Source organism: Columba livia, chromosome 4, assembly GCF_036013475.1.
Source record: "Columba livia isolate bColLiv1 breed racing homer chromosome 4, bColLiv1.pat.W.v2, whole genome shotgun sequence".
In the NCBI taxonomy this organism is placed as follows: Eukaryota; Metazoa; Chordata; class Aves; order Columbiformes; family Columbidae; genus Columba; species Columba livia.
Window position 1 is genome coordinate 39,592,811 of NC_088605.1, and position 26,149 is coordinate 39,618,959.

Consider the following 26,149-nt stretch of genomic DNA (forward strand, 5'->3'; position numbering starts at 1 on the left):
ACCATGCGCAGCGTCTCCCCTGGCTCCGCGTCTGAGCGGGGCGGCCGGGCCTCCTGGGGCCCCTCTGGAATAAAAGCACTGCGCCACTGAGAGGCACCGGGCCTGGTTTCTGCTGTGTTGTTTTCTTGTTGGTCTCTCTCCAGCAGTTCCCTGTCCTTCTTGAACTGGGTTCCAGAACTGGACACAATATTCCAGGTGTGGTCTCACCTGGACAGAGGGGAAGGAGAACCTCTCTTGACCTACTAACCACCCCTCTTGTAATACAGCCCGTGATGCCATAGGCCTTCCTGGCCTCAAGGGCTCAGTACTGGCTCATGGTCATCCTGCTGTCCACCAGGACCACCAGGTCCCTTTTCCCTATACTGCTCTTTTATAGTTCGTTCCCCAACTTATACTAGAATCTGGGGTTGTTCCTGCCCAGATGCAATACTCTACACTTGCCCATGTTACATTTCATTAAATTTTTCTCCACCCAACTCTCCAGCCTGTCCAGGTCTCGCTGGATGGCAGCACAGCCTTCTGGTGTGTCAGCCACTCCTCCCAGTATGGTGTCACCAGCAAACTTGCTGCTAGCACACTCTATTCCCTCATCCAAATAATTGATGAATATATTGAATAATATAGGCCCCAGTACTGACCCTTGCGGCACTCCACTAGATACAGGCCTCCAACTAGACTCTGCCCCACTGACCACAATTCTCTGGCTTCTTTCCTTTAGCCAGTTCACAGTCCACCTCCCTACCTGATCATCTAGACCATGCTCCCTGGGTTTAGCTGTAAGGATGCTGTGGGAGTCTATGTCAAATTCTTTACTGAAATCAAGATAGACCACATCCACCGCTCTGCCACCTTTTTATGTCCTCAAAAAAGGCAGTGAGGTTGGTCAAGCGTGACTTCCCCTTGGTGAAGCCATGTTGACTGCCCCTAATGACCCTCTTATGCTTGATATGCCTTGAGATGGCACCAAGGCTAAGTTGTTCCATCACTTTCCCAGGGATAGAGGTGAGGCTGACTGGTCTGTAGTTACCTGGGTCCTCCTTCTTGCCCTTTTTGAAGACTGGAGTGACATTTGCTTTCCTCCAGTCCTCAGGCACCTCTCCCATTTCCCAAGACTTAGCAAAGATGATGGTGAGTGGCCTAGCAATGACCTCAGCCAGCTCCTTCAGCACCCACAGGTGCATCTGATCTGGACCCATGGATTTATGGATGTACAGATTGCTTAACTGCTCTGTAACCCAGTCGTCATCAACCAAGGCACACTCCTCCATTGTCCTGACTTCCTCTGGGGCCACAGCAGTACAGGGCTCCTCAGGACAGCCTCCGGCAGAATAGGCAGAGACAAAGAAGGCATTCAGTAACTCTGCCTTCTCTGTATCTTCTGCCACCAGGGCACCCACCTTGTTCATCAGTGGGCCTACATTGCCTCTGGTGTTAGTTTTATCTGCCATGTATTTGAAAAAGCTCTTTCTGTTGTCCTTTACCCTTCTTGCCAGGTTTAATTCTAAGGAGGCCTTAGCTTTCCTAGTTGTCTCCCTACACCCTCTGACAACAGCCTTATATTCTACCCAAGTGGCCAGTCCCTCCTTCCATGATCTGTAATCTCTCCTCTTCCACTTGAGCTTACCGAGCAGTTCCCTGTTAAACCACGCAGCTCTCCTGGCTCCCTTCCTTGACTTCATACATGTCGGGATGTTTTGAGCTTGAGCTTAGTAGGAGTCCCTGAATGCTAACCAATGATCTCGGGCCCCTTTACCTTCAAGCAATCTTGCCCATGGGATTTCCCCTAGCTTTCATCAAATATATTATATAACAGAACTATGGGTACGTACATGTTTCTGAATAAAAGTCCATGCTAGAGACAATATTAAGACAGCTTTAATAGAATTCTCATTTTCAATAGTTATAGGAGTAAAATGAGCAGCTTCAGCACTTTACTTTCATGACCCATTAAATGATTACCCAAATTTAGTCCTCAGCTATAAAAATCAAAGAATGTATACTAGCCAGACTTCATTTTATACAAATATCTCATCTACTTTATTTGAAAATATTTATATTTTTAAAATTATATTTGTTTAAAATTCATCTTACAACACAGATACAGTCCTCATTTTCAAAGTAAAATTAATGACTTCGAAGTGTTGTTAATCTGTCACACTTATCGCAAAGGCCATAACTGGAAAGACTGCTAAAAGGACCAATGATAAATATGCAATCATCAAAATCAGGTTAGTGAGAAATCACAGATAATGTATTCGCTATATTTCAGTTTTTGGAACTCTTTCATGAATTATGTGCAAAGACTCTCATTTTGTACATGTTTATTATTTTAATTACTTATAAGAGTTTCTGAATGATGCAAGCATGCTGAAGATAGTTGGAGGCTTTCTACTGATACAATTTAACTATTAATATATTTACGTAACTTGGCTTATGTCTTAATATTAAGTTTATAATTTACCTGAGCTATTATTCTGGAAAAGTAGAACTTGATTTTGGCACTGGTGCTAATTACTTTCAGTCGTTCCTTCATCAGTATGTGATCTCATGGTCGAGGTTACTGACTCTATAAAAGAGAGAGAAAGAAATCTGAGATTTCAGGGTGACCATATTTACATTTTCTCACCTATTTATGGTGTCTTCCAATATCTGAGAGCATACACATGCTGTACTATATATGAATTTACATTCATACTCTGGGCTCTTTAACTCCGACTATTTTAGTGGACAGTGAATTATTAATTTTTGAGCTGGCAAGTGAAAGAAGACAGATGACTACAGATCCAGATAAGGAATTTTGTCTTCTTAAAGCTTAAAAATATATAAAATTATAATAATACTGGAAAAAAATAAAGAAAGGTAAAGAGAAGACATTTACTTTTTCAAGATTAGGATTGTAGAAAATTGGGAAGAAATTTACAATAAGAAAAAAACAATATATTTCAATTGCTGTCCTGAGCTACTTTCTGCATGTTAGAGACATCATTCAACTCAGCCAGGTGCTGTCAGAAAAGTATCAAACCCACACATCTTACTACTAAGAAATTACTTTTTTACTTTTTTTTTTTTTTTCCTGGTGTTACATTGGTTACATTGGATTATTTATATGCTGCACTTTTCTTTGAGCATTATCTGAAACCAAAGGAAAATGTCAGTTTTCCATGTGGTCTGCGTCCAAGACTTTAAATGTATTTGAGAATTATAAACTATTTTTTGAATTTAGGAAAGTTACTGAGGAATTGTTCCAAGTTTTGATTACAAAGAAATGGTGGAAATGTCTACTAAAATGTTTATGATTTTCTAAACTGAAGGTCCACCCTGAAACATGACTATAGAAAAGCACTGGCACTGTAAGAACTCTCGGGTAGTTGTCACGGAGGCACCCAAAATTAGTTTTAGGTAGACAAACAAGGCCCAAAACAGACTTTTATTCTGGCCAAAAAAAGTACAGCAAATCAACCAATAATAAACAGGTTTTATACAATCAGTTAGCACTCTGGTAACATAAAATACAAGTTTGGATATCAGTTGAGGAAATTATTGGGGTACAGCAAATAAGAATAATGGAGATCCACAGTGTGCATACCCGCACTCACAAAAAACAACCCCAGGGCTGTCCCTGACTCCAGGATACTGCACTCACTTGTCTAGAGAGGAAAACACTTCCCTGAGTCCAGCAAGGAAAATACACTTGCCTGTCTCCAGCAAGCAATTATTACTACACTCGCTTATTCAGCAAGGAAATACACTTGCTTATCCCAGCAAGGAAAATACACTTGCCTGATTTCGGCAAGGAATTATTAATAAGCTATCACTCACCCACATGCGGAGGTGAGGTGGTCCCAGTCCTGGGAGTTTACCTTAGATGGTGTCCCAGTCTAAGAGGAGGGCTCTTGACTTCGGCAGACCCATGGCTCCGAGAGGACCACACGAAGGGGATCCTTGGTGGGCACCCCATTTTTATAGTCTTGTCAGATCTTGCTGTGGGCATTCCAGAAGCTTCTTGGCTTCTCTGCACCCCCCAACTCTGGCTATGGGCACCCAGAAACTTCCCGACTTCTCAGCGCCTCTCTCCTCTCCTGGCTAACAGCAAACAAAAGGAGCTACTAACTGCCCCACAGAAGGAGAGAGGGGATGTGTTGAGGGAGAGGGGGATGTGGGTGCACCTTCCACATCGAAGGAAAGGTGGTGGGGGGGAAATGTGCAACTCCAACTATGCTGTAAATTGCAGGTAACTGCTGGTGGTTCTTATTTAGGAAACATCTGAAAAACAGAGAAATTAAGGTAGCTCTGTTATTCAAAAGGATAGCACCTATCTAACGTGGAATTTGCAAGGGTAATAAAACCCAACAAATTTCACTGATATGGTGTGTGATTTTTAAGTTACATTTTCCATCAAGTAATTTTTAGCCCTCTGGATGTATTTATGAGATTACAGTTTTAAAACACAATGTAGAGGAAGATTCTAGTCTTCTTCGTGTAGCACAGTATCAAATGCTACTTTTTTTTGCAGTAATACAAGATCAATAGCAGAATAAAGCACTAGCTATTGTATTAGAACTGGACCCTTTGCCTGTTGCTCAGTAGATTTAATTTAGAATTAATGAAAATTAATAAGGACAGAGAACCCACACATCAAGTCTGAGTTCTTTGATCTCAGTAAATGACAATTTTGGGAAGATTTTTTGCCTTAACATACTATTACCTAACCACCAAAAATCATGAAGCCATGAGAGTTACAGACTCAATTATTTTATTCCAGAATTCCTCATCTATCTCAAAATTATCACAAATGGCCGTGAAGGAGCTGATGATAAAACATATTTGTGGTAACACTGCTTCTCACATGATGGATTACTGAGGCTTAGAAATTGACAGAGACTCATGAATTTGCAATGTAAAAAGGAGCAGCCATATATTTTTACACACTGGAATTGAAGATTTAAACCTAAACTAGAAGGTACACTTAACTAGTCATCAGCCCACATTCCATGAATCCTTCATGGGGAAAAATAGATCAACTAACACCTCTTCACAAAGACCTCAGCTAAGCAAAGCAAATGCAGCCTTTCCTTGAGGAGAAACTAGTTGGGAGAGTGACTCTATTGCTTAAGTTCCACAAAAAATGCACTAGAAATGTGGTTTTCAGCTGCCGAACATCTGTCTGCATGTGCCAAACTTTCAACACTGCAGTATAACAAAACTTACTTGAATTAATCTTAGCTTGTTATTACAGCAAATGACCCCATGCCAGGTCATTGCAAATAAAAAAAAGCTTGCCTGGTCTTAACATAGAAAACTATAAAATACGTCAAATGTATGTCTCTCAAGTGTGTGATAAAAATGCATCTTCACTGCCTCTAGCAGTATTATATCTGACCTCAGAGATTTAGAGAAGAGAGACCCTATTGAATGCTTTCATTTCCACATAAAATGCTGATCATGATAGTTCAGACATGCCAGATGGCAGTAGTAGTGATAAATGGTGTTGATGCCTCAGGAGAAAAGAGCTAGTAAAGTTATATTACATTCAGTTGGGATTTTAAACATGTAATATAGTTAAAACTGTTATTTTCCCACAAAATCATACACCTCATATTTCAGTGCTGTGTCATATATGGGGAGGAAAATATCCTGCCATCATATGTTACTATGAAAAGATTTTCTATGTCACAACAAAACACCACTGCACACAGTATACATAGATATATTTTTTTTGGTGTATGCATGTATATATATGCATGAAATGGTGTACCACCTTTAAATGAAAATCCAACAATGTTATTTATCTTTTATTCCTTATGGTTGTCTTTAATTCTGAGTTTGATCTGGCTAACTGCAACTGAAAGATGCTTTAAGACATTTTACTGATCTAGACAAAATTTGTTTCTTCTCCAGATAAGAAATTTTCCCTTTCAGGGGCTGAGGATTTTAGAGGGAGAAGGTAGATGCTCTGTATTCTGTAAGCAGAAGTTGATCTATTCCCACAAAACCCAAGGACTCAGGAGGCTGGAGATAAGTTGCAAAAACATTCTGTCCTCTAGTTGTATTCCTAAGACTTAGAGCACTTTACTGGTGATCTGTCCGCCTTCATTCCCTTTTACTAGATTCTCTTGATCTTCCAGCATACAAGGAAGCACCAGAGAAAAGAAGTTAGAAATGGCAAAGTTGTTAGGAGAGTTATTTTCCAGCTGTTAATTTTAGAGCAGTGGTCAGAAACCCCTTTTCCTTTTGTTCATAACTGGAGCTACCTTTTTTTGTGTGTGTGTGTGTGTATGTCTGGGTCAAGAACATGCTACAAAAGTGTAAGACAAATTGTTCTTGGAGCAGCAGTGGAGTGGTTATAAGGGAGGCTTTTATACCCAAGTCAGCGAGGACCAACCACACCATACTAGAAATCATAGTGAGTTGACAGAAAGGCTGAACTACACTCAGCAAATATATTTTGTTAATAATACCATGCATACTTGCTATACATACTAAAGAAGAAAGAAAATAAGGGATGTTACCACCTGTATTGTCTGTAAATCCTTAAAGAACAGAGATGCAACAGGAACTCTATTTGTCACACTTTTTGTGCATATTACTCAAGCTCTTTGTCCTTCAGCAACTTGGAATTTAATTTCCTTTGTCTAACTTTTCTTATTTAAGTTTATTAATTAGAAGGCAGCCAAATTTAGAAGAAGAAATATTACAGAGGTATATAAGAAATAAGACAGTGGAAAAGTCTATCATGCAAAGATTAATTTGTCCAATTTCAAAATGTATATTGCAATATTTTATAGCTGACAGGTGATCATGGGCAGATGGTCATTACAATTTATCACAGCAGGAAGCTGTTAAAATGACAATATGGGCAGGTATAAAATTATATGAAGGAGAAGTGATAGAAGATAATTTTGAAACTCTAGCAACTTGTCCTTTTAAAGTTTCAATCACCAGAAGAACATAATCCAAAATCTAATTATAATTTTAAAAGACAGAGTTGGAAAAAAATAGCCTGTTGAAGGGGAAAAAATTTATGCAGGCAAATTTCCATCATTGCTTCCTCCTATTAATCAAAATTTATGCTTTGCTACACAGGAATTGTGTAAAAGTTTTTTACCTCACCTTTTTTTGTTTTGAATTTATTGACTGATATTCCAAGAAACAGAGAATGGGTGTCCAATCCCAATTTATGACTTTGAAAATCTCTCTCTCTCCACTTTTGCAACCCTATCATTTACAAACAGCAGCCACATGTTATCTTTTAAGTGGAAAAGGAATGTTCTTTGGCACCGATCAGCCTTGAGTGAAGTTTTATAGCAGTCTTATAAATTTCTCAATAGCAGGGTTTATAATGAAATTGCTTAAAGTACTCTGACTCTAGTCTGCAAGCTGGCACACTAGACACTGCTGAATGGATCCTTGCTATAAACTCACAAAAGGAGCTTGAAATTTTTCCCTATTGCTGCTGGTACTGCTTGTTGCTTTTACAATTTGACAATCAAAGGTTCATAAGTTTGGCTATTATGGGCTGTTCTTCAGGAGTTTTTGTGCTCCATTGGTTACTGGCATCCATTACCAGACTAGAACTTTAAGATCATAAGCTCTTGGATTAGTATGATTGTGTTGTACTATAGGGTGCACAGAGGAATCACTGATCAAACATGCTCTAGAGATGCTGTTGTAATAGAAATACTAACAGATGGTTAAAGTGAGGTACACTTTATGATATGCAGAGTGTGCAGGGGTATCAAGATCTTTCTGAGATTTCCCCCCCAGCCTGCTTCCTTTCAAAACTGAAAAGATCTGTCCTAAAGGGTGGGTTTTCACAGAAGCTTGCTTCTGGCAGGAGTAGATTAATAGTGAAATACTAAAAGGAGGGAAAAAGTAGAACAAGTATTCCAAACTTTCCTTAAGTTTATTGGCAGAATTATCTTCACTATCTACAACTTTGTAGCTATACCAACTATATGATACTGGTTCTCAGCCAACCAATATGTAATAAGCAAATACGGTTTCTAATAATTTGTTTATACTTTAACATTCCCAGAAAAATCTGTGTAATCATTACAGAGGCCCTTCTAATCCTTACTGAAATACAAGTCAGGTGAACTGAGGCATGACTACTGGCCATGCCATAAAGCATTTTGTTAAGTTCAAGCATCCTCATCTCTATCTCTGGCTAGGAAAAAGACTCACAGCAAAGCACAGTTCATTGTTCAGAAAGCCACAATCTGATTGTATTCAGCTGAGCTTTCAAATCAGCCTGCTAGAGGAGACTGTTGCATGCTTCCTATGCAGAAATACAAAACACAGCCTTTTCAATTGTAAACCAACTTGCCTTAAGACCATACATTTTTTCAGTTAAAAAGTATTAATACTTTACACGCACCTTAAATCAAACCCTTTTTTACACATACATTGATGTTTCTTTGCATTTCTACTCAGGTGCCAGCCAGTCCGTACTGCTGAGATTCACACTAACCAGCACCTCTGATGTAAAAACCACACGAGGCACAAGACAGGGATCCCTGTGGATACAGGATACAGGTGGGAACACTCAGCCAGGTAAGGGAAGCTCGGCTGAAGCTATAAAAAGAAGAAAGTCCATCTGTCTTTGAAATGGATTCCAAAACACAGTCACAGCATTTTAAAATTCCTGTTACTTGAATATTTTTGCTGAATCCTTCTAAAAAATGAATTTAGTTCCTGGGACCCAGAATGTCATAACGGTGTTTAATACTGAGTGTGTGAAATTTATTTGAGTACAGATCTGGAGAAACTTCTCTAATTCCTTATAAGAAGTACCCTATTGAGAAAATAAATGAAATCTCTACAATACTTTGCACTTTATGGGGAAAAAATCCAGTTTCTGCTGAAGCCAATGGCAAACCCCTTTTTTCTTTCAATGAAGCAGGTACCTTACCATTGAGATAAAATAGAGAGTGACTTTGCAAACCCTTAAGCAAGGATCAATTAAATTTAGAGTCCTTTATCATCTTTGCACAATTAATAGATTTAGTCTTTTTTTTTTTTCCTCCATTTTCTGAAAACCCCATATTTCACGCACTAATAGTGACATATACCAGGAGTACAAATATTTTTAAAATTTTTAATTGCTGAGCAAGGTTGAAATGCTTCTTTTCTTGTTTTATTTGTTTGTTTTGTTTTCTTATTGTACAGAGCTAAGGAAGATTTTAAGAACCATTTTAACTCAGTTGTTAAACATTACTATTATAAGAATGTGCCTTTTATAAGTGAACACTTTGTCACTTGTATCATTCACACAGTCACAAAGTCTAAATATACAGTGAAACATAAAATACCATGTGAAATAAGCAAGATACATTGGTTTTATTTACTGTTAATATATCTCACCCACCACTGTTCTGGTTCCACAAAATATAAGAAGGGAAACATTTTTCATGTCATTCATCCAATTATAACGCATTGCAAAAGCATAATTACCGTTCAGAAATATCCAATCTTGTCTGCACAAAATCGAATGTTCCTTATAACAATATAGACTTGTAGTCATGTAGGAGGTCTTGGCTTATTCATATGTTGTTATATGTAACAGATTTTTTAATTGACTACATAGGACCATGGTCATAGGCAGGCAATGAAAATCATGGGTATCTAGTCCAGAGGCAGAAGACACCTGGATGCATATTCATGAACTTACATGAAATTCCTGTTAATATTCAATTCTATTGCTTTATTAATAGTATGTACTTATATTTAAAGTACTTCTGAGAACAACATCAAATGCTATTATCCAAGAAAGATGATTAAGTAGTTTTTTATGTCCAGAATGTTCATGCATGACTGTCACATCCATTTGTATAAGTTTAATACATTTCCTCCTGTCATTTTCATACATTATTGAACTGAACAAAATTCAATAAAATACAGACTCCATAGTTCACTTGTCAACATCAACTATAGTTTGCACAGGCTTTTTCAGCTAATCCATCTGAATGTAGCCCTCCTGTGCATTTCTTGAGTCAATTCATTGCATATCAGTTTACCTGAATAGGCCAAAAAGTTTGAACACGAAAACCAAGAAATTCACATTTGTTAATTCAGTGTCTATTGCTCACAAGACCTAATGGCCTGAAATAAATCCTGCTCCATATGTCCATTCCTATCTGCTCAGTGCAGTACTGTCTGTCCTTTCTACCTCTCCAAGACCCATGAGAAAGTATTTTCTGCTCTTGCTGTCTTAAATAATGAAGGGAAATGAGGGATTGTGTAGTGCAGAACTAAGTAGGTTAATGAGTAAACTGAACAGCAAAGAATCCCCCTAAAAGTCTCATGTCTGTTCTCACAGAAGGCACAGGGTGCCCCCAAGCTGAATCCTGTTTCTCAGAGCAGTATTGCTCCCTGGAAGCCTGTGCAAAACTCAAAAGCCAGAGTCAGGCTGCCAGAACTGAAACATGAAAAGCACATCAAGGACTTCAGCTGCTTAAATATTTAATTCCAAAAATCTGGTTTCATGTCACTGAATAGCTTTTCTGTTTGATTAAAGATAACATCAATAAAATATGCCAAGGAGCAAATTCTGAGTATGAAGAAGAGTTTCTCCATGTAGTCACACTACAAAATGACAGTATTTATATATGATCATTTTTGGAGTTCAGAGAAGGCTAAAGACAATCCAGCTGTGTGGTCCCACACAGTATTGCACACTGCTCAGCCTCTCTTTTGAAAACACAGTATATCTTGCAAAATGACATGGAGATATGAAGAAACAAGAAGGGAAAATGCCTACTTGGCCATCTATTATACACCTTCATACCTTTTGAAAAAAATAAAAGAGAAACCTTAAGTTACTCTGAGCAACTGATAATTGGCTTTTCTGATGGCAATGTGTAAACATATAACAGACAGCAATACATATTTTAATGTGAAATGAAAAAAAGAAACAAATCTATAGGCCTTGGGTTTTTTTGCTTTGTTTTTGTTTTGGTGTTTTTTGTTGGTGTTTTTTGTTTTGTTTTGATAGCTTTACTAGTTAGCCTGTTTTCTCCCACTGCCTTTAGTGCAGAACAGATATGACTGCCCTGATTGCTTAGGGGTTTAATTTTTCCAGCTTAGTGAGGAGAAATGTAATTGTGAGCCCCACCGCAGGTATTTAAATGCCTGATCGAAACATTCAACAATAGATGTAATTAAGCAGGCTCTAATTTTCCTTATGTGACTCAACATAAAGAGAGGAGCTCCATTACTTAAGTGTTTACGTCATTCCTTGGAGAAATGACCTTAATTTATCGTAATTTCCACTTGGAAGATTACCAAATTGGTTTTGAACTTAAGTAGCCCTGTGGGTGCACAGTCAATTACTGCTAGATTACATGAAGTACACAGATTACTTCCAATTATAAAAGACCTGTCTTTTCTTAATCAATAAGCTTACCTTTATTACTAAATAGATACTACAGTTAAACTTTTCTAACTATTAGAATCACCTTGCATTCAGGCAGTTATCTTTCACCAAATAGTTAATTAAAGTATCTTCACAGAAGGAAAAGCATTGTTTTGTGTAGCACATGAATTAAGCAAAAGAGAAATAGTTTTGGGTGGCTGAGCTGAATTTTACACAAGGCAACTAGGTTTATGCAGCTGATCTTGAGAGAAATTTTACAAAATGTTCAATGGCAATATGTTAACAAAAGTTTGGTTTTATAACTAGTGACTATAACGAACACAGTCCAACTGGCACTCCAAACCATCAGCAACTGTTTCCCAGTTCAAATTTTCATTAATTTTTTTTAACTTCAGTAGAACCTCCTGGTTACAAACAGCTATTGCATGAGGACAAGCTATTACACACAAGGAAAAAGCCACAAAGTATTTAAAATTACAGTGAAGAAACAACAGTGGTTTAAAATAAGAGCTCTAATTCAGACTGAAGCGAGTGGATATTTTCACAAAATATAAAAATTAAAACAACAAAAAAATATTAATGGAGAATCTCAGCAAGGTAGGTACGCGTACTAAAAGAAATGGAAAGTGTGCTCAGATCAAGGACTTTTTAAGGCCACAATCACTAATTGTAAGTCTTAGGAATGCCTTATTATATCAATTTGAGAGCTTTAACATGTCAATTATGTCATATATAATGCCTCACACAAAACAATTATCTTGAACTTAAGTGCAAAATGTATTTCTGTTCTCTTTGCACTACCTCCTCATTTCTCTGGAAAGCTCTACAGGCAATCACCATTCTTTAGCTGTAAGAAGACTGGGCTACCTACATTTGAGACCTGACGAAAAAACTCCTAATTTTCTATCTGCACTTTCTGTGAAAGAACGTTCTCTGTCAGCAAGTATTTTCACTTTTCACTTTGTTAAACCGGACTCAGGGTTTTCAGACTACACCTGCTCGATCCATCCTACAGAGACTGTACAGTAATCACTTTCTAGGAGCACCTGATCAAACACAGTATCAGTCAGGTCTCCCATTAAGAGTTTGTACCAGAGAGAGTCCAAAAACAGTGAAGAACTTTGCACCGGAGAAAGGAGGGTTGTGGGTGCACATGTGTGTTTCCATGTGTTTACAGGAAAGAAGCCTTTTCCCACAGGAACTTTAATTGGATGCTTTTCCTTCTTTCTGGTCTTTCAATTTCTTTATTAAAATGCTGATGTCTCATGTATTTTTCATAATGAACAGGGTTAGGAGATTAGAAATCCAGAGGCAATGCCTGGAAAGGGATCTTTAACATTCAGATAGGATTCCTGCTCAAACCGGAGCATTTGTCATGCTTATTGTGGTGATATCATAATCTGTGCACAAAATAACTAAATCTCATTCAGGAATGAGTGCAGTGCACTCCTACTGAACTAAATGTGGTTCAAAACCAGATTAAACTTCCCCCATGGCCTGAATGCCTATTATGCTTCTTGTCACTTCTGTGTTTTTATATAAAATACCTACAAGAAATTAATATTTGTCACAAATAATCACATCCTTATCCATCACCGGAGAAAACTGAAACCAACACAACCCCAGATTAAAGCAGTATGGATTCCTTCCTTGTGTATACAAAGGAAAGATTAAATGTTCCTTTAGGATAATTTATTTCTTCCATTGATAATGTGATTTATTTATTTTTTCCACGTTACCAGAAATATCTGCACTGAAAGAGTCATTTTCCTCTCTGAAAAAATCTGATGTCTGAATAACATTCTTTACTTGTTTAGCATTTTAGAAATATTACAGTATTTAATAAAGTTTACTGAAACTGAATACATTAAAGTAACTTGATTATCAGCTATTAATTTGGGATCTAAAATGTGCTGAATACTTGTATGACAATTCCAGGATCTCCAGTGCTCCTTCTCCATCTGTAAACTTCATTCTCCTTCCTCAGTACTGAAACCATGTTTTCTTTCACCATTTTCAGAACATCAAATATATACGAGGCATTACCAATAAATGGGGTTCAGAGTAAAATTCTGAGTGAAGTGGAGTTGAGCCTGCCTAGGTGCCATCAATTTGGATGCCTTAAAAACACTCTGAAAAGACACGAGACAGTAAAGTCTGGAACAAAAGGTGAAGCAGACACAGGGTAGGAAGAATCACGGAGAGAAGTTTAAACTTTGCCCTACTCATTGCAGGTTCACAGAGCACAGAGCCGGGTCATCGGGGACTATAATCTTACATGAAGAACTGAAAACACCTTTTATGTCCCTAGGCAGATGCTGAACTGGTCAAGCTCTGGAGTTCCTATTTCCTAAGAGCTGCATGATCTTGGATTCTCCTCCAGGCACTTCCATAAGAGCACACATGTCACTTGCTGCGTTTTCCAGGGAAAATGGTTGTCTGACTACCAGAAGCATTTTCTGAGACTGTGTGTTAGAGCCATTACTTTCCTGATCCAAAGTTACAGAAGAAAAGCAGAAGCTCTAGTTCATCAAAACAGACTCCTCTGATTTTCCACAGATAAATATACTTCACTTTAACCTTTGGCAGCTGATGTGCTTGGTTTTCAAGAAACGTCAGTTAAATTTGTTTGACTGCCTTGATGCCAGTCTGCTAAACGGCATCCTCTAAAAATGTAAAATGACTAATAACAACTACTTCAACTTTATAGAACAAACAATCTTTCACAAAACCAGGCGTTTACCACAGCGCATTTTTAGGTCTACCCATCTGCTAAAATCCATTCTTATGAGAAAGATAATACGAGGTAAGTATCTGGGTCTATGTGCTGATTCTCATTGGTGATATTTTAAACAAAAGTTAATGTACACAGCAGTTAGCATGGAAGCTTTATTGTGAAATTGATAGCATATCCTTTTTCAGTAAAATTACAGGCATAATTTCTGATGCTCATACTGAACTAAGGACTGAAAAGAGTATGTGACATGTGCAAGAGAATTTCGAGAAACGTTTGCACATCAGGCACAACATATCCTCAGGCATCTTAGCACACAGCACTCGGTATGTAGACATCATCATCATTTATAGCTCAAATTTTAATGCAAGGCATCACAAGAAAATCCAGTCTTATCTGAAAGCAAATGAAAAAATAAATACATTTCACTCAGCCCTACCTGAATACTTCAAACAAAAGAGAGTCTGAGACAGCTAGATAGCAAGTGAAGGGAAAGGCAGCCTTTCTGAAGGGTGAAGCCTTTCTATAGAGGGAAAAAAATATGAGAGAAGTTTTGTGTGTTGTATGCAGAGCTGAAAAAGAAAAGTCAGAAGCCAGAAGCTGTTTGGAAGATTTTTCTCAGACACTCTGGGGGAAACTTCAAAAAATACTGCAGAAACAAAGGCCTACATTTTTACTGAAAAAAAAAAAACACCCCCAAAACCCAAACCGAAAATAAACTCCAGCTTTCCCCACACCTGAAGTTTTACAGGACAGCAGAAACACCGTAGGACTCCTGAAATATTGAAGAATTTTTTTAATTAGAGTGCAAGTGAAATAGGAGGCTTACTGAAAGCCTGAGAGCAAAAGGACTGAGCCCAGACAAGAAATAAATTCTCTAAAAGAAATGAAGCTGGGGAAGAAATGCATAAGAATGCAGACCTAAGCTGTGGTATATCAACCAGGAAATTATACCAGTCAAACTTAAATTTAACCAGTGCTGTAAGAAACATCATACCCAGAAGCAGCCTGTGACCTCCTCATTCCTCATTTTCTTTTCATGCCAGCTGTGTGTGCACAGACACATAGTCTCAATACTGATCCTAAGACATCCTCTAACCTATTTACTATTAGCCATCTAGGTAGAGGCCATTTGTATTCATAAATTGAATTCTGCCAGAAAGGATAGTCACAATCTAGCCTAAAATATTCCTTGCCCATACTAAAAGGACTTGATGAATGTTTGCAAATCCTTCAAGCACTGTTTTATAGTAAGATTAAATGCCTCTTATTTAGATGCTTACTCTTTTTGACAGTCATATCTGCTCACACTTAACAAAATTATTCCTGTCAAGTCCAAGAGCTCCATTTTCTGTTGGACTTGTTTGATCTCATCAGCACCTTCTAAGCAAGGGGCACTTCTTTGTGTTTTCATGCACTCAAAAAACTCATTTCCAAAATTACTTCCTTATGCATAACTATTCATTAGGACTTCTGAATCACTTACAGTAATCCACATTTTAGGAGTAAAAGTATTTACCTAGTAGAGAGTCATTTATTAGCACCGTATGCAGTAGGAGACAATTATAAAATTCACCACAATGTAACATCATAAAGGGTCCAGAACACTCTCTGTAAGGGGTGCTTTCTCAGAGATTTAAAAAAAACTGGTGCCTCTGAATCCTACAAAATCATTCCTTCTCATCAATGGGTCTTGGCTTTGGCCTGAAGTTAAATGCAAATGGAAATACCCCTTAACAAGAAAAAAATAATAAAAGCCCTTATCAATAACAAATAACAAGGAAGTAAAAACAAATATTATTTCATTTCACAGGGTTGTCATCTGTTCCTGAAACATATATATTTATACAGAGCACACAGGTGAAAAAAAATCCATCCTTCTTCAAAACAAAAAAGCTCAGGAACAACTGTGGTTGCTGTGCTTGGAGACTATTTTTCATGTCTTGCCTCTCATCTATAGAGAGAACTGGCTCCACGTACTTATTGGAATGGCCTTTATCTCACTCCTGCTCAAACAGGAGATCAGAGGTATGGCCATGACCCTCGGACCCTTGTCCATGCCCTGTTTAATGCCTTGAAATCTCTTGCAGAACCAGCTTAGAGCAGTGCCCACCTGCCACAAACAACTGCATCCTTTTTTGTGAGTGTTAGGCTGGAGTTGGATACGTGCTTTGGAAACTTTGCTGAGAAGTCTCTGGAATGGAAATTTCGACTAAAAAAGAGCTGTCATTGTTCCTGAACCACTATTTTCATCAATATTCATATTTCACCATGACAGAAAGCACATCTTTACTACTGAGGAAACTTCAGGGTTAAATCACGCTTAGAAGTTTGGGACTAACAGTAATTATGGCAGAAATAATTACCTCTTACCTAGATTACCATAAGAAAAATCAAACTTGAATCTGTACTTCACCCTTTTAAAAAGGTTCAGAGTATTTGGAATAAACATTTCAGTTCAGGGCCATCTCTATTTTAGTCACCAATTTGTGCAAATATATATAATAATGCTGAATATAATTGTAAATAAAATTAGATAAATTGTATTGTTCTGATAATTCTAATGGCAAAGCTCTATGCGTGTCGTAAACTGAAAATATGAACAAAAAAGAAACAACATGGCTCTGCAGTAGTCTGGAAACCTTTCTGAAATTTGTCAGACGTGCACAAAATGATTGATCCTTTCTCAAAGGTGTCCTTGAGTACTGAACGTAGCAAGCAGGAAAAGCAGATATATATTATGCCATCTGAATGCACTGCACACACTTGAAGTGCAAGAGCATCCTTAGATTGCAGCAAATTACAGTATTTTGCTAAAGCAAACTTGGGTCTAACAAGAAAGGCTACAGCCACATGCCTTTTAAAAACTTCTAAACATTTCATTGACCTGACTCTACTTCCCTTATTAGCCTAGCAACAAGCTCTCTTACTGGATGTGTACTACTTGACACACAACCTTTGGTGCAATACTGAATTTCTTCTTCTTCATTTAAAGTTAGTATTTCCCATAAGCTACATATCAGAAGTCTCCAAGGATGGACACCTAGAGCAGAACAGCTGAGTATCCGTTATAGTAATTTGTTGTCCTGATGAATTTTGATCATGTAACAAGTTAATTTCCATTTCGTTCAAGAGGTGTAAATACTCCAAATAACCTGGAAGGGTTTCAATACCAAATCTAATCTGTTACAGGAGAACTAGAGTAGAGCAGAAATATTGCAAGGCCAGTGACATCCAGAAGATATAGCTTTCTAGAAGGCAGCATATCTAAAAACTGCTGAAGCACGTGGTACTAAAAGGAATGAAAAGTGCATGCAGTTTCCTGTATTTCACATCCTATCATTTGATGAAATACTGCATAGGAATTTTTAATGTCCTATAGTCATATTAGCAAGATTTTCTAATTATCAGTAGATCTTAAATCCATCTCTGGACAGGGTAAACAATATTTTTTCCTATGAACAAGTTCACATTTAATTGGTTTATTGCAAGTGTTCACTTTATTTTTCTGTATATTTAATCCTGTACTTATTTTTTTTTTATATCAGCACATTTCAGTGTGAAGATGCTATTTATAATGACCCTGAATTATGCCTTGATTTGGTTTCTTCAATTTATATGTGCCCTCCATATTAAAAAATAACTTTATGGTCATTTGAATTTTTGTTCTAATTTCAGGCACAACTCCAAACCAACAATTTATAAAACACTAAATGAATTACATATTTTGAACTTAGGCAAATGATACTAAGGAAATATAATTATGTGCACTAAGTGTCCATTTGCTCACATAAAAAATCCATTACATCATTCTTTGCTACTGGAAATGCGTCTTCCAGAGAAAAGTCCTGCCTGTACTTGAAGCCGGTGGTAGACTTCAGTGTGTGCAGAAAATAGCAATTTCTGAAAGGCAGTTCTCCATCTCCTGCACAAGAGCGATGCTGAAGATCACGTTTGAAATTTCTTAGCACAGTTGTCTATGCACTTGGATTCCGCAGGTAAATCCTCTACAAAGCTAATAGAATAGCTAGCACTTAGCATTTCACACTGACAAATTCAGTGTGAGGTTTTCCAATTCGCCTCCTAGAAAATACTTGCCCTCTAATTCAGAAGTTGGTCTGACAGCATGTCATGTTTTTTTTTTTTTTTTAATGACAGTATGGCAAGCATGTTAAAGGGATGAACAGGAATTCTGTGGCACAGCCAGGTAGAAAAGAGGGACAAGAAGTTCAAATATACTGACCTACATCTCAAAATGTGTAGTTCCTATGTTATGCACTATATTTGCAGCAACATGCAAAAATACTTACTCGATGTTTTCCTTGCTCAACTGAAGTCAATGAAAGTTTTGTCCTTAAATATGCTGGAATCAGAATCCTTTTTCATCGATTATTATTCCAGATCTTACACTCAGCACAAAGCAGGCATTTAAAATAACATCACCAAACTTTATACAAGAATCTGATGACTGCATGAACACTAGATAGTCATCATCCATTCCTGCTCTGGCTTCTGCAGCTTCAGCTTCAACCACTTTGACTTGCAGTGTGTGAAGGTCCTTCAGCTGCCTTTGCTTATTCTGTATGTGACAAACCCCAATGTTCTTAAAGCTTCTTCTTAAATCTGAATTCAATAGCCTTGACAGATCCTTAATTTTCTTAGAAGTATAATTATTAATATTAGACATAAATTTATAGGGAGCTGCCATCTAAGAACTATCATTTATATTTACTTGAATTATTTTCTTGCTCACACTAAATACAAGATAACCACCAGTTATTCTTAACGCCACATTTACAAAACCTCTCTTGCACACTGCCAGTGAAGCCTGTGGTTAAGTCAGCCTGTTGTACACCAGTGATCAGTTCCTTTTGTCATTCTGAAACACTACTGCAATGCTGAAAGCAGATAATTTGAATTTATATATGGGTAAAATCTCTAAGGTTTGAATAGGCTTAGATGTGCTCTTCCCAGATGTCTTCTTTACTGGCTTAGAAAGAGCTTTTGTGATTCTGAATCATAAATCATAGTCTTGTTCAAAGACATACTATTTTGGGGGAGTACAATAACACTCTGACTGACATGCTAATAGATGGTTTTACATTTTGGCTCCATTGTCCACTATTTAAGATAAGGCAAATCACACTGAGATTTTTTTTTTGTTCTCAGCAGATTATAAATAAACGCAGAATGAATGCAAATGCTAAAAGGAATATGCTTGTACCATTTAGTTTTGAAATGAAGAAGTAAACACAGGGAATTTAGATTTTAGAAAACCTTCACTAGAACTGTTTTGTCAACAATGAAGATACCATGAAAACCAAGAAGTTTGATAGTAATTTCTGACATTAATATAATCAAACCTTAAGTCATTTTGTAATACGTTAAAAGACAAACATCAACAGAAAACTCTATGCTTAATCTTATTGTAATTTAGAGTTTTATTGTCCTATGTGATAGGAAACTTGGACAGAGCAGTGGGCATATCCATACAAAAGGACAGGTAAAAGGAAAGTTATTTGCCTTTCCTGAGTGATCCGTGGTGGCTGCTCTAATCCAATGGACAGGTAATTATCCATTTCTTGTCATGAGCTGAGGAGGAAGACTTTTGAAGTCTATTACGATGGTTCATTTCCCTGCATGCTGATGTGCCAATAAGACCACACATTTGGTGCAGATTTACTATGGAAGATGAAGGCAAAGACAGCAGAAGCCTCCTGGAGAGTTCTACCTAGTATGGAACATCCGTCCACTTGTGGGATGAGATTTCAGTGCCTCAGCCCTTCCCCTCCAACCACCCTCTGCTCCCAGTTCTCACCTTTCACACAAGGTACATAACCTTTGAAAGTTTCTGGTCCTCCTTTCTGTGGCCAGGATCCCCCCCAGCTGCAACCAAGACAAGCAGTATTTTCCTCTGCTTAGACCAGATGGTGCTTTGATATCTAAAGAAAATAAGGATAGATAAACTTTAACATGGAGGAAAGCTACATCTTTGTATTGTATGGCTGTCAAGCCACCCACAGACAATAGGAAAGATGTACTGGTCAATGATACATTGTGTCTAAGGGTTATCTGTAAATAACAAGTCTGGCCAACTTGCTATCAGGTTTTCTGAAGAGATATCGATACTTCTGTATGTAATTAATTCAAAAATTTATTTCAATTAATTAATTTAAATGGGAGACTTACCTGATATGAAAGTCCTCAGGTCCATATATTACAAAGACAAGGAGAGTGAGATACATATATTATTTCTTTATTAGTTTTTAAATTCCCTGCTAGATTTGCCAAAGGATTTCACTGTCATTAGCACCGACACTAATTTCACTAAATATTCTTCTAGTGCAAAGCTACATGATAAGCAACTTATTTGCAATAACTCACTGATCTTTATTATGGTTGTCAGGTTCTGCCAAAATTATAGCAGCACCAGAGAAAGACATTGCCAGAAGTATCCGAGTCTGATATTTTAACTCCTAATATATAAGATACATACACTTTGAGCCCACCACGGCATAATTTTTTTTAAAGCTTGGAAAGAATTTTGACTATTAGTCTTATTCCACTATAGATGATGGAGTGAGCAATTCAGATTCTCTGCTAAATTGTTCTGTTTGGCCTTCAGCCAGAAATGACAGCAGCCCTGTGATTTGCACACCCTTTTACCTGTCTGCCATGAAAGACACAGTTTTAGAAACCTTCAAAGTCATCTTTCTTCTGAGCATCCAAGCAGCCATAATAGTTCAGAGGATCTCATCACTACACCAGTGAGCAGCTGAAGTGATTACATGGTGCCTTGTGTTTGCCTGTTGAAATATAACATAGTTAATGTGGCATAACCTTTTGTAATACAGCCATGCTATACATCAGTTGGAGTTTGAATCAGCTGAGCAAGGTGGAAAATTAGTATCTCAGGGCTCAGACTTAGGGAGAATAAATTCAATCACATTCTCTTAACATTTCTGGTAGTCTAGGCATCCTAGAAGGACAAGGTGTATTAACAAACAAGATATACACTTAGATGGAGTACCATACGTTTCACAGCAAGAGTATTTACTATTCTGATTCCTATTCTCTTTCTACTCTATTCCCTCCCCCCCCCCCACCAAACAGTAAACCAACAAAAAACCCCAACCCTAAAGCTCACAATCACAGGAAATTAGAAAAGAAGAAACAGGAGCTGTTTGGCTGGATAAGATCAGACAGAAGTGTCTCCAAGTTTCCCTGTTCCACACTGCCAGACAGTTCCTGTCATTAGGAATCATGACAGAAAGGAACAACTAGATCAGTTTAAGTAAGAAAGGGAAAAATATCAAATATTTACAGAAGTATGGTGGCTAAGAGTTGGATGATTATATACTACTGAAGCTACCCTGCAATACTTGTTGTCAATCAGCAATCACACTGCATTAAAGTGCAATGAGGGTCTAATTATTCACTGTTTGAGTTCTGAGTGACCTGTGCATTGTGTAAAATTAGTGTTTGCAACCACTCCCAAAGCTATTGCCAAGAGCTACCACAATGTTCACAAAATAGAATTTTTCTATATTTGAAACATTTACTGTATGTTCTGAGTGTTTGTGTTGTAATTATGAAGGTGGAGACATGCTCATATAAACGTTCTTACAAGTATAATCTTTGACAAAATGATAGGTGTAAAAAGGCTTAAAATATACCAGTAAGACTGACTGATACAGGAAAACATTATTCTTAGATTTTTCTCTGCTATGTTGAACTTCAATTTTTGACATTACTAAATGACATTAATTTGTTTGGATAAGAATGAATCATCTGTAACTGAATTACTGATATTTCTCTAAGGTCACATAACAAAAATAACCAGAGTTTTTGTTGACAGACTATTTAAAGAATGTGATAATGTCAAAAAAGCAACTGAATATAGAAAATACCTTGTATGCACTGTACTGGCCATACCCAGTAATGGTAATCACAGACTTGTTGCTAAAATTGATGAGGTGGTACTGGGAAACACAGCAGTGATGAAACATGTAAGGTATTGTTTTTGTAAATATACTACTAAACCACAGACCACGTACTAATATGAAGAGATTGCTACTCTGAAGATTCTTTTTAGGCTATAACATTGTATTAATGTACTGTTAAATAAAAATTAAAAAAAAAAAAAATCCCTCTATGTGTTCCATTCCCATTTAAGTCCTCTCTCAAAGGATTAAAGAAAACATATTTTTAACTCTGAGTGTGAATATTTTATTACATTTGTTAATTCAAACCACAAGATTTCTGTCAAAAATAACCATTTCTAATTAAGCTCTGGAAGCAATTTCTGCAGAAGCTACATTTATCTGCTGTAATGTTATGGATATTTATTTTATGGTTCTTGGGTTCCTCTGGGCTATCAATTTATATAAATGAGTTGCACTTTCTTCCAAGTGATCACTGCTAACTGTTGTTCCTGTATGACATAATGTTTTTGCAACGATAAAATCTCAAAGTTTAATGTATTTTAAAAACATATAGTTCTGTGAAAATATGCAATTGAATACAAAATGAAAAAAGCAAAGTATAATTTGTTTTCTCACCTTCATTTTTAAACACTGAATTTGTAAAAAAAAAAAATAAAAATTAAAAGCGAAAATAAGGCAAGTATATTGTAATCTTGAACAATATTTTTTCTTCTAATGCAAGATTTCTTAAAACCAAAAAACAGAAAAACAGCCACTTGCTTGACTTGTTACTAGATCCTCAAAGACCTTTCAAACCCCAGCCTAATAAAATTGAAGCTTTGCCCTGTAGTCAATAACTGAAAAGAAACTGAGCTGCATATTTTTATATTTATTATACTAGTATAATCAAAGTGAGTTATTTGCTATTATATTTAAAGTTTGCCATCACAAAACTTGTATTATATCATAAACAGTGTTGAAGAGACATTTGGACAAAATTCTGAAGCTTCCCATTCTCAAAGAATTATGAAAAGATAAATTTTTGCTTGATTTACCAGTTTAAAAATGCTTGTTAAGAAGCAGAGCTAAAAATGTTTGAATTACTTCAATAGTTTCATTTGATGATTGAGAATCTTGTGTTATACATTTTCACTAAGGGTTAGTAAAATTTATACAGGCATGGCAATTCTCATATAACCCGAAAAATCTTAATACTTTATTGATCAAAACCACTGTATTTTGAAAAATAACATTTTTCACTGGAAAAAAGTCCTATGTAAATTTTTTACTGTAATCACTTTTTAAAATAGAAATGCTCTATTTTGTCAGTGGAAAAACAGAAAAATCACTTATTTTTGTCAGAAAGTTTAAGCTGAAAATATTACCTATCAAAACAAATCAGAGATAATTAGTTTTGCTCTTCTAGACTCAGGGTTTTTTTTAAGATCCTTTATGTTATTCAGAGACTTCTTACAGATACCTAACACTGGACAAGAAACTATACTAACCTGCCAGTGAGAAAAAAACAAGCATCTCTGTCATAAAATGAAAAGACTAGATAGCCCTATTCTACCACTTGCAAAATTCAGTGTGTGTGGTGTGTCAGCATACATTAACATGACATTAATGTCTTGGCTATATATACATTTGGATCCAGATATAAGCAAATCGCATGGTTGCTCTTCTGCCTGATCCACGGAGCCAGGGAGACGAGCACAGAGGAGCCAAAGGGCTGCCAGTACCGCTGAACACTGTGATCAGCAGATCACGCACCTGATGCACAGAAATACTCCACGTCACTTCCACATTCTCTTCCCTGTTCACCTCTGCTGCTGCTACAAACTACCACTATGAACTTCTAATGGACAGCAGTATTTTATACTTGATTGCTTAAACCAATTAAGACAATTTGTTTGCATGCTGAGCTTCAAGTGCTTGGTTATTACGAAACTCAGAAACCTTTTCACTTACAGAATAGACACTATTCATATCTCAGCTACTAGAAGCTGAGGTATGATGTCAGCTTGATAAAAGTCTATACATATGCCATTACTTCCAGGCTATGCAATTGTTGGAGGGAAGTTTATTATTATTTTATCTTTTTAGGAACCTGCTAGCAGCATCAGGCAGAAAAAACACACAAATGGTGTTTGTGGCCCAGCATGAAACGTTCAAACAGTCATCAAAAACTCCCAAGGCCGTGTATTAAATTACTGGTAACTCTTTTGTGGCACCTTCTTTGCATGAGGTTTCTGATTCCATGAACGGGCCCATTCCAGGTGTTTACTAGAACACTGTGGCAGAAAAGCCCGCACTCTTCCTTTCTCTGTGTTACACCCCAGATGAGCTAATGCTGTTGTCATCTTTAGAGATGTTACCTGCTTGCTGGTGAGTTTGCTCTTTCAAACAGTGAAAAAGATGGTAATTTCTTTCTATCACTCCAAGAAAAATCAAGGCAAGGTGATGGTTAAGACTTTAAAATAAATATGGCAAACATACATATACAGCGATGACTGCTTTCCCAAAATAAGACTGTATTTTTTTTGAAATATGACAAACTAAACTTCTATTTGATGTATATGATAATAATGTAAGATATAAAGATAAATTATATTTCCTGAAGTATACAATATATCTCAAAGTGCAGTAAATTTCAATAAATTGCAACATATCTGTACACATTCTTTTTTTCCAGCATGTCATGAAATCCTATATTTTTTCAACTTGGTTCAATTTTCTCTTGGTTGCTACCAATAAAATTATTAAATAAACACCTATGCTGTAAATAAAATAGTGCTACTATATTCATTGTTGTTCTTTGATGGAAAACAATTTGTTTTACTTTCATTTCCCCACCCCCAGATCAGTATGCAACACAATATTTAGGCTGTCAGTACAAAATCAGTGAAGTATAGTTTAAACAGTTTTCAGTGTAATCTCAGATCGACAGATACACTTTTTGTTAGACTTTACACAAGTTTTCAATGACTGAATTAACTGTATTAGTGAAATATGAACAACTTTATTTAAACATGATCTCTCTTCCTGAAACTATAAACAAAACTCAGCTTTTTTCCACATTACACTAAACAATAACAGCATGTTGTATTTACTGTGTAAGGCCATCTTTAATGTTTATACGGCTTTTAATCCTGACTGGAGCCTCTAAATGCTACTCAATAGAAAAAAAAACAAAACAAAACCAAACAGAATTATAATGACTATATTAATTTTCCTTTTTTGTAATTCATGGATGCAATAACTCAACCAGAACAGCTGGCATTCTTCCTTCACTTATCAGCAAAAACTAGAAGAAGCAGACTGTTATAATGAGATCTCATGATATTAAAACATCATTAAAGTTATGGCAGCTACTGTTATGGGTATCATGTAGAATAAAACATTTCAGAAACAAATTCTGAACTAAACAATGCTCCATAAGATCACAGAGTAGAGTACTTTCTGTGACACGTTGATCACGTAATAGTTATTTGACTTTGAGGCCAGGAATCATTCTGCCATAGAGGGCATCTGAGACAACTTTAAAGACTCCACAGCTTTTGGCATCTCTTTTCCCTTTTCCACATGCTAAGGTTACAGATGACTTGCCTCCACAAGATGAGGGCATTTTTCTCGCTTTTATTGCTGGAATATGAACAGCCGGTGTGACTTTACCACACTGCTCCCCCGATGCTGGGGAACATTGTGGCCTTGGTATATCATTATACAGTCTTTCACAGAGAATTTTAATATCAGCCATACTTATTCTGCATGCTTCTATGTGATTTCTCATTGGTATTTTTTCAAAAGACCCTTTGTAGGCCTGTTGCTCCTCACATTTTTAGTGGGAAGATTTTTGCATCCAAAAGCCTTTCTGTTTTAAAGGTCTAGGAGGTAGCTGCCTTCAGATGGCGAACAGATCGTTTCACATCAGCCTATGGTTTTCTTTCTCTTCTTATCTGGTCATCGAAGGCCAAGCAATGCCCTAATGGAGCATTACTGTTAATGCAACCTAAATATTTCAAGTGGAGTAAATAAGATAGTGTTGGATACTAAATCAATACTATTTTGCCCATGGTCAAACTTTTCCACTGTTCCCCAAAGAGAGGATATGAC

The 26,149-nt window shown here is 36.9% G+C and overlaps 1 long non-coding RNA gene across 6 annotated transcripts in view; it reads right to left on the reverse strand.

Annotated features, from left to right (window-relative positions):
* Nucleotides 1-213: 213 nt before the first annotated feature.
* Nucleotides 214-26,149, reverse strand: part of LOC110365038 (uncharacterized) — a 310,373-nt gene continuing 284,437 nt past the window's right edge. For 3 of the 6 annotated variants that reach the window (XR_010472265.1, XR_010472264.1, XR_010472263.1), the window contains 3 exons: nucleotides 20,775-20,914; nucleotides 19,927-20,050; nucleotides 10,973-19,839 (listed from right to left, as the gene is read on the reverse strand). This is a non-coding gene — a long non-coding RNA (uncharacterized LOC110365038). Of the gene's footprint in view, nucleotides 19,840-19,926; nucleotides 20,051-20,774; nucleotides 20,915-26,149 lie in introns of all 6 variants that reach the window. The other 3 variants (XR_010472266.1, XR_010472268.1, XR_010472267.1) reach the window with 3 other exon arrangements.